Genomic DNA, 8,203 nt, shown 5'->3' with positions numbered 1-8,203 from the left:
GGAAGACCTTCGTGGTTGCTTGTGGAAACTTTTTGTCGATGGATCCTCAAATCAAATGGGGGCGGGCATTGGGATCAAACTGCAGACACCGGAAGGTACGTCCTTAAGTCAAGCGCTTCGGCTTGAATTCAGAGCCACCAACAATGAAGCGGAGTATGAAACGCTGCTGGCAGGACTTAAGCTTACCAAGGAGCTGAAGGTCAGGAATTTGACTGTCTTTAATGAATCGCAGTTAATTGTTCGGCAGGTGAATGGCTAGTATGAAACCAAAGATGAAACGATGGAAGCATATCATTCTGCTGTTATGCGGGAAACCAAAAACTTTAAAAAAATTGAATTCATCCAAATACCAAGAGAGCATAACGAGGATGCCGATCGGCTAGCATGTAGTGCCTCGGGTTCTGGAGAAACATTGGCAAGGGTGATTCCAGTAGGAATATTAAACCAGCCATCCATTTTTGAAGAACCTTCAGGCTCAGATCCTTGGCAAGTGAATGTTATTCCATATGAGCCAAGTTGGATGGATCCGATCATAACTTACATCCGGGATGGTACTCTGCTTGAGCAAAGAGATGAGGCTAGAAAAATTAAATCGAATGCTGCAAAGTACACCATAGTGCATAACCAGTTATACAGAAGATCTTTTTCTGGGCCGTACTTGAAGTGCGTCACCCCCACAGAGGCTCGGCAGATACTGCGAGCTATTCATGAAGGTGTATGTGGAAACCATTCAGAAGGAATGTCTTTAGCGCACAAAGCAATGACGCAAGGGTACTTCTGGCCGAACATGTCGCAAGATGCAGAAGAATTATCCAGAAGGTGCGATAGGTGCCAAAGGTTCGGACCACTTATCCACCAACCACCTGAGGACTTGCACGTAATGGCCACACCATGGCCTTTCGCACAATGGGGGATGGATGTGGTTGGTCCTCTGCCAACTACAAGAGCTCAGAACAAGTATGTGCTGCTGGCTACAGATTACTTTACTAAGTGGGTGGAAGTAGAGCCGTACCCGAGCGTAACTCAGACTCATATGAGGCGGTTCATTTGGAGTAATATTATTTGCCGTTTTGTGTTCCGAGGTCAATCGTCATGGATAATGGGACCAACCTTGACAGCAAGCAAGTAAGAGAGTTGTTGGAGGAATATGGAATTAATCAAAAGCTGGCGGCAGTAAGTCACCCCCCGGCCAATGGACAAGCAGAAATCACGAATAGAATAATCTTTGCTTGCATCAAGAAGAAACTTGAAGAGAAGAAAGAAAAATGGTTAGATGAACTGTCGAACGTCTTATGGGCTTATAGAACGACCCCAAGGAGACCGACCGGAGAAAACCCATTCACCATGGTGTATGGTACCGAGGCAGTTATACCGGTCGAACACTTGGTTCCGAATGTTCAAAGCTTAGCATGGAGCCGAGAGCATAATGACAGTATGTTGAGGTTTAACCTCGATATACTGGAGGAAAAGATAGATGCAGCGGCAGTAAGGCTCGCATCCTACTAGCAGACGCTTATGAATAGCCATAACAAAAAGGTAAAGCACAGAGACTCTACACCAGGTGATCTGGTTCTAAAGAAGAAGGTAGGAATGGTTAAGAAAATGGTGGCACCTTGGGAAGGCCCATATAGAATTGCAGAAGTCATAGGAAATGGGGCATGTACCCTAGAGACCATGGCTGGAAGGCTGGTTAACAAGCCTTGGAATGCTACATCTCTGAAGAGGTATTATCAATAAAAAGTTGAGTTTCAATTTTGAATTCTGTTCATTTTCAATTGAATACAGGCGAGTGTAGAAGTTTCCGAGATTTATAAAAGTAATATTCATTTTCAAGAGATTGATTAAGTAAAAATAGCGAAGTAAGTGGCAGCTGGCACTATGAGCCGAACGCCAAACACTTACTAAAAAAAATAAAAAACCAAGTGGCAAGTGGCATTCCAGCCGAGCGCCAGGCACTTAAGCAAAGTAAGTGGCAGCTGGCACTATGAGCCGAACGCCAAACATTTGCTAAGAAATAAAAAGCCAAGTGGCAAGTGACATTCTAGCCGAGCGCCAAGCACTTAAGCAAAGTAAGTGGCAGCTGGCACTATGAGCCGAACGCCAAACACTTGCTAAAAAATAAAAAGCCAAGTGGCAAGTGGCATTCTAGCCGAGCGCCAGGCACTTAAGCAAAGTAAGTGGCAGCTGGCACTATGAGTCGAACGCCAAACACTTGCTAAGAAATAAAAAGCAAGTGGCAAGTGACATTCTAGCCAAGTGTAATACCCTTGATTTTGTAAGGGCTATAATTGGAATTTTAATATTTATTTTATTGTTTTCATTATTTATTTTAATTATTTTTGGTATTTATGTGGCTAGGTGCTTAATTGTTTTATTTTTATTTTGTTTCCATTTGATTTAAATTTAAATTTTGTATTTAATTGTAATGTTAATTAGGGTTTGAGTTTGGTACATCTCACGCCGACTAAAATTAAGTTTTCCATCGTGGATTAGGATTTGGGTTTAGGGTTTCTTGGGGCTTATATATATATATACTACTATGGTCTTCAAAGGGTGGAAACCTTATACACGTACAATATAATGGAGAGAGAACAGAGAGGGAACAGAGAGAGATTGTGAGGAAAACAGAGGAGGAGACGAGGGTTTTGGCCAAGAATTAAGGCTGAACCAAGGAGAGAAGGAAGGGATGCTGCTCATGGGTTGAACCTAGGGCAACAATGGAGTGGATGATAGTCAAGAGGTCACCGGAAAGTCTGGACAGAGGACGGCAAACTAAAGTTACAGAGGCAAGTTCTATTCTGTCTCTCTCCCCTTGGCCTGTGTTCTGTGCACTCTTGGATGGTCTCTAGGGTGTTAATTAAATATTAATTGAGTTTTTTTCATGCCTATCATATGCCAAATTAGTCATATGTATATGTTTACAACATGTCTGAAAGTTTCCTCGTATCTCTGTTCTTAGTTGTTGGTTTTAAAGCATGAAACTGTTATGGCTTTAATTGTTGTTGTGATACTCACTGTTGTACACTAAGTATTGGGATGATGTGGTATAAATATTAAACCATTAAATTAGTCTCAAGGAAGAACAGAAGGGGTAGGAATCGATCGGAGAAGGAGCAGATTGACGGAAACGGAGCAGAGATGAACTGGAGGCTCTCAAGAGGGAGAGAGCCGGCTTTAGAAAGTCAAGAGCCGGCTCCCCTTCAGCAAGAGCCGGCTCCTAGGGAATTGGAGTAGGCTCCAATAGGGGAAGAGCCGGCTCTTCCATTCCAAGAGCCGGCTCCAATTTGTTTTACGTCCAGAAAGTGTTTTCTAGAGCTCTGTTTGGTGTTTTGAGCACTGTTTGAGCTTCTGAGTGATGCTCATGAACTGTAGGGACTTAACAGAGGATCTAAGTAGTTAATTTTAAGTGTTATTAAACTTATTGTTGTATGGTTTCAGTCTCTAAGATAAAGGATGAAGCAGTGTAAAAATATACAACGGTGTATGCTACTAACAAAGAAAGGAACTAAATGGCTTGATTAAATTTTAGAAATTTAATGAGACTTCACGGGGGGATTAAATAGTTAATTTTGGGTGTTATTAGGACCCTAAATTGATTTAAGGTTAATTCTAAATTAACGGATCAAACTGTATAACACTTATGTACAATTGTATACGGTTAGTGGATGGATGAAGTTTTAAATGCTTAAGCTTATTTTTAGGCATTCCAGTGGGATTTAATATATTTATAAAATGGGTTTAAATATATTATAGGGTCATTGGTGTGTTAGATGTGATCTATGCATGCTCTGGATGTTAGTTGTTGATTTATTAAATCATCTCCTGCAACTATATGGTTAACTGTTTGGATTTAGATTACTGAAACTTTAAACAGTTTCTTACAATGGTTTAGATATTGGTTTGGACTGTAAATTGCTAAACTTTAATTTAGGTGTTGTAATTTACTTGGTTTGGATGCCAATTATGAAATCTTATATATTATTCTGCAATCAACTGGATTAGGGTTTTGAACTGAAATTGCTATAATATTGTATAAACGATGCTGCAATTACTTGGCTTTGGTTTTGGATTTAAATTACTTGCTTATTATATATATGTGGTAATTTACATGGATATGGAGGATTGTATGAACCGGTATGGGACGGTGTCATACTAGGTTTGGACAGCACCAGTTGCTAAAGTCCTACCTATACTGGAATAAGGGTTCGGATGATTAAAACAGAATCCACCCTAAATACTTAAGTTTGTGCAGTTGAATAAGCTGAACGACTTACTGAATTTCTTATGGATGAATGTGAATGGATTTTAAATATATCATTATGTTACCGTGACAAGAGCATTAGTCTCATAGTCGACGGTTAGGGTGCGTATATGCAGTAGGATGCGTAGCTAGTTATGTTGGTTGAGGCATATCCTGTTAGGCTTAGGTAGTCATGCCCACTCAGGTGCGTATTGCATGTTACCTTCTATTCAGGTTGAGACCCTCAGCATAGTTGGTGAGAGTCCTGTATTGTGGATATGTATTTATCTATTACGGATTATATAAATATGTTTGAGACGTCTAGGATGTATCTGCGTATCGGGTCTCTGTTTGGATTGTAGTTAGGATAGAACTTGTTCGTGGGCCTGACCCACTATTATTTTTCAGGTAACGGACGGTTCCAGGTCTTAGAGCTTGTTCGTGCCGAGCAGAGATGACTACTCATTCTACCGACGATGTAGGGGGTTCTTCATGGTTTAGCAGTGGACTTCTTTTTAATTGTTCGCTTTCCAGTATTGGCTTTTGATTAGGGGTCCACCAGATGGATTCCCGAGTTGTATTATAATTGGAGAAGTTGGATGTAACAGACTAGTTCTTATTTATAAGATTTATTCTGAAGTTTTCAATAAAGGATTTGCATTTAGTTTCTTTCCAGCGAATTTTATTTATCCATGTTTATCTTAATTATATTCTGTGTTCGATTATTGCTAATTTGTTTGATATCCTCGGGTAATCGGGTGTGGGCCTGGCCAACCCGCATCCGGAAATCCGGGGGTATCACACCAAGCGCCAGGCATTTAAGCAAAGTAAGTGGCAACTGGCACTATGAGCCGAACGCCAAACACTTGCTAAGAAATAAAAAGCCAAGTGGCAAGTGGCATTCTAGCCGAGCGCCAGGTACTTAAGCAAAGTAAGTGGCAGCTGGCACTATAAGCCAAACGCCAAACACTTGCTAAGAAATAAAAAGCCAAGTGGCAAGTGGCATTCTAGCCGAGCGCCAGGCACATAAGCAAAGTAAGTGGCAGATGGCACTATGAGCCGAACGCCAAACACTTGCTAAGAAATAAAAAGCCAAGTGGCAAGTGGCATTCTAGCCGAGCGCCAAGCACTTAAGCAAAGTAAGTGGTAGCTAGCACTATGAGCCGAATGCCAAAAACTTGCTAAAAAATAAAAAGCCAAGTGGCAAGTGGCATTCTAGCTGAGCACCAGACACTTAAGCAAAGTAAGTGGCAGCTGGCACTATAAGCCGAACGCCAAACATTTGCTATAGATAAATGTGAAGCTGGTTGTTACCACCCATGCACAGATAAAGTCAATGTTTTTGTTATCTCATTCATAACATGTTTTGAGGTTACAAAAGATAAAATATACGGATGACATAACTACAAAGAAGTAAGAAATAAAAGTATCAGAAGAGTCCTAGCTAGCTGCCTTTGTTCTATCAGCCTCTTGATTGCGTTGACTCGTCTCTTCACTTTCATTGGTCGTCCCATCTTCATGAGGAGGGGAGTCGAGATGAATGACTGAGTCATTCTGTTGAGGCCTAACCTCAGTAGCGGTTGAGGAAGGGACTATAGCGGACAGAGGAAGAACATCCAGAGGCTGAACGACAGAGGGAGCTGGAGTGACCCTGGAGGAAGTAATCTCCTAACACTCATTAAAAATGTGTTTAGCAAGAGTGGAGTCTGGATCAACATAGACTCCTGGAGGATCAATTTCTAGATCCTTATCAACTTCATCCAGAGTGGAACCGATCTGGCCTTCGGCAAGACCACGGTCGGAGAAACCCTCTCGGTACTCCTGTGCATACCTGAGAGCCCCAACCCTTGAAAACCGAGCATGAAGAGCCAACATGCCACCATTCACCTTGCTGTTGGTATTGAGTAGAGCATCACGCTCATTCAGGGCCCTCTTCTCGAAGGCCATCCGAGCGGAATGCTCATCAGCCAGAAGGCGCTGGAGTTCTGCTTTCTTATGCTTGAGCGAATCGCGCTCGGTCTGCCGGTCTGCCAAACGTTCTTCTCAAGTTGAAGGGCATCCTTTTCATCCTGAAGAAAGTCAGTTTCCCTTTTCAGAGTATCCCTCTCTTTTTTAACTTTGCCAAGCTAGGCCAACAGTTCGGTGTTTTTGGTGGCAAGGATATTATTTTCTTTATGGGCCACCTCGAGGCTGTCAGAGAACTTACGAGCCTTAGCGTTCCCCATTTCCACCTGCTTCTGCATGGCCATCATACCGAACAAGGTCTGCAAAGATATGCATGAACACTGGTTAAACCGATCGCATGGTCAGAAGAGCTCAAGCATAAAGATTATATGAAGATTTACAGACTGAGAGATAAAAATTACCTTCATGGCAGATAAGGGAAAGCGGCTGAACACCTCCTTCTGGGACAGACCTTTGGCTGCATTAATGTCCTTGGGAGTCCACATGTTCCTGTAATATGCCATAGCGGTCTAACCATCCTTGAACATGGTCTCGTTCGGCTTCACGAATGTCCCATCCATTTGGACGAATCGAGGAGTCCATGGTGCTGTTGCAGAAGCAGAAGCAGCAGCTGTAACAGGCCCAGCGGGGGCAGGAAAACTGACTGGGCGATGCAAAAGTGTGCCCGGCCTAGAGATTCAGATCCTCCTTGTAAGAGATATATCATCAAGGTTGGCTGCACTGTCGGGATAAGGCTTTCTGCCTCACTCTTTATCCTGAGCACTCGCAATAACAGCAGAAGTAGTATTGACCTGAGGAGATGCATTCGGATGGGTAGGAGGAATGCTAACGGCAGGATCAACAGCCACTACGTTCGGAATGGTGTCGGAAATAATGGCAGAAGAAAAGGCCAAGGCAGGAGAAGAGTTTGCCGCAGCAGCAGCAATAGTGACTCGGGGAGGGTTTTTCCTCCTGCTGAAAGAGGGAATCTGGAGCTGGCTCATTGTGTTGCCGAGAGCTGAAATGACGAGAAGGTTGTCTGAAGTAAGGAGGTCTGAGCAAGAAGGAATGTCGTTCAGAATGTACTTCTTCAAATAATTATCCCTATCCCTTCAAACACTGTAGCTCAAGTCATCACAAAGAATGCCTAAGGAATGGCACAAGAAAGTACAAAAGCGAGGAACACAAATTTCGCAGGGACAATCGTTCTTATGAATTTTGAATTTCTTATATGAAGAGACAGAACACTCGCCAAAGGCGCTCGGGATTGGATAATCCTCTGCAGCTGGAGAAGACCAGGCCCCCCTAACCCCTATTACGTTGTTTTTCCAACCCTTTTTAGACTGGATTGTGTCTTTACATATGGACATCTTTTCAATCGGGTAGAGGTGGTAGAATGGTTCCTCAAGTCGGATCTTACTAACCTTGTAACAGAGAAGAAGATCTATGATATCAAGATCCAGACCTCTGTCACGAGTCAGTAGTAGCAGAATGGATAGGATCCTAAAAAAATTTGGATTTACCTGTAGAAGGGAGATCCCTAGTCTGTTGAAAACATAATTAAAGAAACGATGCAAAGGGAACCTAATGATATTCAACTGAAGATGGGTAAACAAGACTTCGCCAGAAAGAAGGGCAGCACCAGTCCTGATATTCACATCTTTAGGGCAGTTTCTAATTTCTATATTGACAGGGAGATAAAGTTTCATGCGAAGAATATCTAGATCTACAGGCATGGCGAAAATGAATGAGGATTTTAAGGAAGAAAAAGAGATCTTCCAAAAGAAAAAGGCAAACAGAACTAACCTCAGAGGGAGAAAACGTCAAAGAGTACTGCAAGATCGCTGGAAAAAGGACCTTTCACAGAGGTTCGCTAGAGGAGATTTGATTTGATTTGAAAAAAAAACAAGTGAAGATTTGGCAAACAGCGATACAAGATAGCAACAGTAAAAAAAAGATTGAGGGAACGTCTCTGATACTTATAAAGACATAGTGGGCCCGAAGGCCGAAGCGTCAGGA

This window comes from Cornus florida, unplaced genomic scaffold (genome assembly GCF_030987335.1).
Source record: "Cornus florida cultivar Cherokee Brave unplaced genomic scaffold, ASM3098733v1 CherokeeBrave_3.0.0_Hap2_Chr05, whole genome shotgun sequence".
NCBI classification, from domain to species: Eukaryota; Viridiplantae; Streptophyta; class Magnoliopsida; order Cornales; family Cornaceae; genus Cornus; species Cornus florida.
This window is presented reverse-complemented; position numbering follows the sequence as displayed.